General features: G+C 38.7%; 1 pseudogene; it reads right to left on the bottom strand.

The window, feature by feature from the left end:
• Nucleotides 1-222: 222 nt before the first annotated feature.
• On the bottom strand, nt 223-994 carry LOC119535348 (annotated as a pseudogene).
• Between the last annotated feature and the right edge of the window lie 5,804 nt (nt 995-6,798).

Raw genomic sequence — 6,798 nt, forward strand, 5'->3', positions numbered from 1 at the left:
GAGAGGGGGATACTGGGAGGGGAGGTAGACAGGGTAAGAGAATTTTAAAATAATACTGCTTGGGAGTGTATATTTTAAGATAGCTACCATACCTTGTCTATCCTTTACCCTAATCTTGAATAATTGCATATTCATGCAAAATAAAATTTCTACTTTATAGGAAGAGGAGCAGTCTGCTAGGAAAAGCATATTCTCTTAGGGGAAGATGGGAAGACATCTCTCTCATAAGTGCCACTTACTTGGTGAATTTTTGGCTACATCACTGTATGCTATTTCAACCTCCTTGTCGCTGGGACAGGTATTGGTGAACTCATCCCTACTATAAGCATTAGTTAACTATCTCCAGATGCCAATCATTCCTTTCAGGATATCAAAATTGTGATACTTTTTGGCCACCACCTTCACAATGTGCAGTTTGGGCAGCAGGTTGCAATCCGCTAATGTCATTTCATTGCCATCCAGAAATTTACATGTGGAAAATTTAATAACATCCATACTATTCTCATCAATTTCATCAGGGAGGGGAGAATTCAGATATTTGTCCAGTTTCTGCAGTGTTTTCAAGAGACTCCTCTCCAGTGCTTCATTAGCCTCTGGCCTTGAATTCTTGATAATATGCAGAGAATTTGGCAAAGATGTCCATTCCAGCAGTATTTGATTCTGGGTGTTTTGGTGAAAGCTTTAAGTACTTGGGAGGGCATAAGACTTCTTCAAGAAATTCCTCAATCTTATTTACATCCGTTTTGACTTCACTGTTGAAAGTTATAAATGGTGGGTGGGTCCCAGGAGCCAAGTTCTGAAGGTCTGCAGGCTTCCTTTACAGGTTAAGGATAATGACACTAAATACAACACCTTTGAGCCAAATAATCATGAAGAGCCTCTGGGAAAAGGGACAGTTTCCTATGCTTTCACCATCACTGCCAGCCTTGATGAAGAGCTCGATGACGGGTTCTTTGTCCTCCTTCAGCCCGTTCAGTGGCAGCGACAACGCCATAGCCAGGTCGGTGGGCCCAGGGGACGGCGGCTGCTGCTGCTCCGAGGCTGCTCTGGCTGCCGGCTCCTGCCGCGCTGTGCTTCCCTCGAGAGTCCCGGCGTCCAGCTGGTAGCAGCCTCAGCACCGCAGCACCGCCTCATGCCCTGCGCGTGACTCTAGTGTATTTTTTATCTCTTATATTGTACCTTTCATTCCCGTAATCTGTGTTATGCTTCTTTTTACACTTTCAAATTCTTATTTATGTTCATATCGTCTTCTTAACATCCTTTATCACTTTATGTATATTTCCCTTCAACTCCTTGAATTGATTTAGATTTCTTTGAACATCACTAATTAGTTGTTTCAAACTCTGTGTCTCCTCCAAAGTTTTTTATTGTTGTTGTTCCTTTGACTGGGCCTTTATTTTCCAGTTTCTTAGTATGGCTTGTAATTTTTTGCTGATGTCTAAGCATCTGATTACCTTACTCTGGAGGTCAGTTTCTCTCTTGCCTAGGGTTTTATTGTTTACTGGCTTTGTGTTAACGTTCTTTTTCAACAGTTGGTTCAACATATTCTAGATCTTTAGAATTTCCTGTGTTTAACTGATCACATTTTTTCCAGCTATTCTTCTTCTCATTCTTACCTTGCACATGCAGTGCAATTAAGATTGCACTATTTGTGCAATTGTTTCACCCCTAGGAGAAAACTTCCTTTCCTCTGTTACTTCTCCAGGAATCTTGATCTGTTCTGTTTGTTTTTGTTTTACCTCTATAGTGTTTTTTATACTCATTTCATTGCCTCTAGCTGCTCTTGCCTGGAAGGAAAATTCTAGGTGGAGGATTACCCTGGAGAGGACTTTCCCAAGTCAGTAATTCATAGCCAAAACAGGGCCAGGGACCCATGAAGGGGGTACAGACCAGTTTCAAAGTGCCCTTTGGAAAGGATCAGGAAAGATGTCAGAAGCCTTTCTGATGACACCTTAAAACTGTGCTTTCCAGGCCTGCCCAGCAGATGACATTCTTCAGCATACTCTTTCCCATAGCCTTAATGAGGCACTGTGTCTTTAAATCCCCTTCATCTCTGTCCCTCTCAGGGACAGGGCTGAAACAATGGTCACAGGCTGTCCCTGTCTGAGGAGGGCTGAAATAGAAGCTCAGAGTCTAGACCCAGTAATCTGAATTCACTGATCAAAAGCCATGATCAGTGTTCAGCCATGCCCCACCCCTTCACCTCCCAGTTCTTGGGAAAGAGGATGTCTATGTCCCTTTCCATCTGCAGCAGACAGCCATGGACAAGACTTACGATGGCACACCTCAAGGCTGAGGGATGAGCACCGGCAGCTGCCACAGAGCGAGTTACCCATAGTTCTTTATTGCGGTTTCCCAGACTCTTCATCCTGCTCTTCCACAGAGGCTGCTCTTCCCCTGGCTTCCAGAGCCCTAGAACAGTTGTTTCAGATGGCTCCTGCCTGTCCACTAGTTGTTTTGGAGGAAGAGTGAGTCCTGAAGCTCCCTACTCCACCATCTTCCTAACAGCCACCTCTCTCCCTCTTTTTTACCCTTGGTCTCCAGTTATGATAGAAACAGAAAGAAAATTATTCAGCAAATTGGAGTAGGAACAAATTAATCATTACATAAAATGCAGTTATGAAGATAAAATAAAAACTGGCTAATTAAAACTAACATAGTTGGTTTCTTTTTTTAAGTAATTTGGTGAATTGACTTTTGGCTAATCGACCTAGAGCCCGTTTCTACATAAGCATGGCTCTCCTAAAGGTATGTTAGCCAAAATTTCAATAAAAGCTGGCTGGAGCCCAGTCATGATTAGATTAGTTTACATAGATAACAATCCTCTCATCTGATCCCCGTTTTCAGTGTGTCTTAAATATAATCCTCATTGGAAACCAGTTTATTTTTTCACCCCTCTCTTTCTGCCCACTTTCTGTCTTACCATCTGGATTTTCTAAGCTCGTTGAGTAGAGACAGACTTAAAAAGAAGAATCACAATGAATAACAATCTATCTAAGTAGCCTAATATCTCCAGAGTCCCTGGGAAAATTATATAACTCTCATTTTGTTTCCCTGAAGGGGAAAGGGCCTACCTACTAGGCATATAGATCTTTGCTTACAGGACTAAAATTAAAATTTGTTCATTTTTAGCATTCAAAAGTTCCTCATAATCCATTTTCTATTCTTGGTTTGCTGAAAATTTGCTTCTGAATGGTCCATTTAGTTATTCAGCAAAAAGTTTCACTGAATCTTCATTGCACACAACATCCTGCTATAGTTACCTATATATATATATATATATCTTCATCCCATCATCTCTGCCATTTGTGATATATAGCCTTACAGAAATCCTTATAAGAACTGCCCCACAAAGAAGATCCTTAAAAACTTTAAAAAAATGACATCAAAAACAACATGGTATTTGGGTTCTCCAACTAATTTTATAATAATCAGTTGTTTTTCCTCTAAGTTTTCAGGAGTTACATTTCAAAAACAAATTTAAAGATTACAACTCTTCACTACCTTAAAAAATTAAAATTGGCATCACAGCTTTTTATCACATCTCAATTCTCAAAAGTGATAACATTGTAGCTCAAAATTTTCTTAATAGCATAAAAATTAGCAGTATCTCTATCCTTACAAATGGATTCTGTATTTGTACCTAAATAAACAAATAAATGTCACAATTGAAGTATGTAAATTAAATAATTTATTTTAAATATTTCCAATATTCTGATAAATAATATTTCAAAGTACAATTTGAGGTGTAGCAATTTTAACATTCCCATTGTGAGGTGCTTGAAGGGTTTCTTTTGAAAGGTGCTTACAACATTGGTGTGCTTTGTGAGACACACAAAGCTGAATAAACAGGTTCTTTAACAAATCAGAACAGTCAGAGCAGCTGTTAGTGAAGAAAAAAAAAATCCAGAATGTTCCACAATATCTTTCTCAGAATTTTGTAAACTGAGTTAGCATTTATGTGTTTCATTTTTAACAGATACAAGTAACATTATTTTTAAAATAATAATATAATGTTTAAAATGCAATGTTCAAATAAAATAATAAAATATTCTTGTTCATACATATTTTTAAGTCTTATATTTTAAAAGTCCATAGAACTTTTTTTGGATTTCTTTTACTGCTCAATTACCATCTACCTCTCCTTCATCTGATATGCTGCCAAATAATGTTAGAATTAATAAAACTGGATTAATACCAGAATTAAAAGGAGGAATGCAAGCATTAGATATAGTTAATATAAATAACTTTATAGCCAACTCTTCTTGGGTTTGGGGTGGAAAAACTTGTCTCCAACTGTGGAACTATTGTTGGATCATCTTTTTATCATTTATCCCCTAAATACCTTGGACCTGTGGATATGGGAGGGTGACATTCCCCTGTTCACAATCACAGAGAGAACCAATGACAGAAATTAAGACAAGAGCATGGTTTCAGTAAGGTGTTTATTAAAGATAGGTCTGGACCTAGAGTTTGAGACTTTGGATAGGCTATATTCCAAATAAGTATTATTCAAATATTTATTTAATATTTGCTAATGGGAGCAGTTTTAGTTAACAGAATGTTGTTCTAGTTGATTGGTATAAAAGGAATTCAAATAGAAGTATGTTGAAAAATAAAGGAAAGTGGGAAAGTGAAGCCAGTGTGTAAAAATGCCTCTTAAAAGAAATTTGGCTATTAAAGAGAGAAGAGGAATGAGCTGGTAACTGTTGAGGAATGTATGATCTGAGTCCTGTTTATCTTTCATTCCATGGTATAATTTAAGGATGGAATACTATATTTGGTTCACTTTTTCATTCCCTGGAGCCAAAGAAGAAAGTAGAAGATCTCAGTTGGTAATAGGTGCTGCCTTGGTTGGAGGGCATAGTTATTGAACTGTATTTTGAAATTTTGTTTTACAGGTATGTAGGTAGGTGTTCTGGTTTGGTAATGCTGCTGTTAAGCAAAATACCAGAAATGGATTGGCTTTTATAGCCCCACCAAGTCAGAAGATGCAAAATGTAAGAAAAACATCTGAGTTTGGTTTCTCTGTTTAGAGACCAAGGTGGACAGCGAAGTAAACATTCCCTGGAGCTCAATGCCTCTAAGTGCTACTCCTCACCCAACCCCACCATCCCTACCCTGCACCTCCATCTCCAGGTCTCCCTGTTGTCCTCAAAGGAACTTATCTTTGTTATTTTTACAGTAGTTTTCTATTCGGCTACATTCTCTTTATAATTGATCTGTCATTCCTCTATGCTTTCCTCTCAACTGGGAGACAACAAACTGTCAAGTTCCTGTTAAGTTGTTTTTGCCTTACTTATATTCTATATCCATAGAAACCTCTGTGCATCCTCCCCAGGTCTTCCTATACTGCAATTCAGCCCAACTCTCTCCAAGATGGAGCATTAAAATATATGACTTAGAGTGTTCTTGCTTAAAATCTGCCTCTGTGAAAGTCAAGGTTGAGACCTACTCTAAGCTACACAAAGTGGAGCATTTTAGATTCTTGGACCCTTCCTCCTTTATTTTTGGGCTATCAAATTTTAAAGATTTTGACATGAGCTTGTACCTTTCTTTGATTTGATTGCTGCTAAGGTATGCTTTTCCTGGTTTAACCAAATTTTGTACACATTGTTACATTTTAGGGAAAGAGAATATTGAAACCAACCTTTAAAACTAACATACATACTACTACACAAAAACTAATTATGTTTCCCACATAGTCCTCTCCTTCAGTTTCCCAATATCAGAAAAAGTCTATTTCCAAATGCACAGTTGCTTTGCTCAAAACTCTAGAGTTGTTCTTCACATATCCTTCTTTCTCAATCCTCACACTCAAATATTCACCATGACTTTTACTTCCAAAGTATATGTTGAACCAAATACTTCCAACCATTTCCACTGCCACAATCCCATCACAAGGACTTCTACAATAGCTGGTCTCCACATTTTTAGTTTTGCCCCTCTTTAGACCAGGTGATATTGTTTTAAACTGAGAATCTTGTTGTAATACCCACTGTTCTAGTTTGCTAATGCTGCTGGAATGCAAAGCACCAGAAATGGATTGGCTTTTATAAAAGGGGGTTTATTTGGTTACATAGTTACAGTCTTAAGGCCATAAAGTGTCCAAGGTAACACATCAGCAATTGGGTACCTTCACTGGAGGATGGCCAGTGGTATCTGGAAACCCTCTGTTAGCTGGAAAAGTATGTGGCTGGCATCTGCTCCAAAGTTCTGGTTTCAAAATGGATTTCTCCCAGGATGTTCCTCTCTAGGCTGCAGTTCCTCAAATATCACTCTTAGTTGCACTTGGGATACTTGTCCTCTCTCAGCTTTTCTGGAGCAAGAGTCTGCTTTCAATGGCCATCTTCAAACTGTCTCTCATCTGCAGCTCCTGTGCTTTCTTCAAAGTGTCCCTCTTGGCTGTAGCTCCTCTTGAAAGTGTCACTTACAGCTGCACTGAGCTCCCTCTGCCCATCAGCTCATTTATATGACTCCACTGATCAAGGCCCACCCTGAATGGGTGGGACCACACCTCCATGGAAATAGCTCATCAGTTATCACCTACAGTTGGGTGGGTCACATCTCCATGGAAACATCCAATCAAAAGGTCACACCCTAATCAAAAAGACCAATCAATCTGCCCCACAAGATTACATCAAACATAATGGCATTTGGGGGGACATAATACATTCAAACTGGCACACCCACAATGTTTAACATCCTTCAATGGATTTTCATTGTACTTCAGATAAAATTCAAAATCCTTAACACGATCTACAAGTGACTACATAATCTGACTCCTGCTACTTCTTA

The sequence above is a fragment of the Choloepus didactylus genome, chromosome 5 (genome assembly GCF_015220235.1).
Source record: "Choloepus didactylus isolate mChoDid1 chromosome 5, mChoDid1.pri, whole genome shotgun sequence".
Classification (NCBI taxonomy): Eukaryota; Metazoa; Chordata; class Mammalia; order Pilosa; family Megalonychidae; genus Choloepus; species Choloepus didactylus.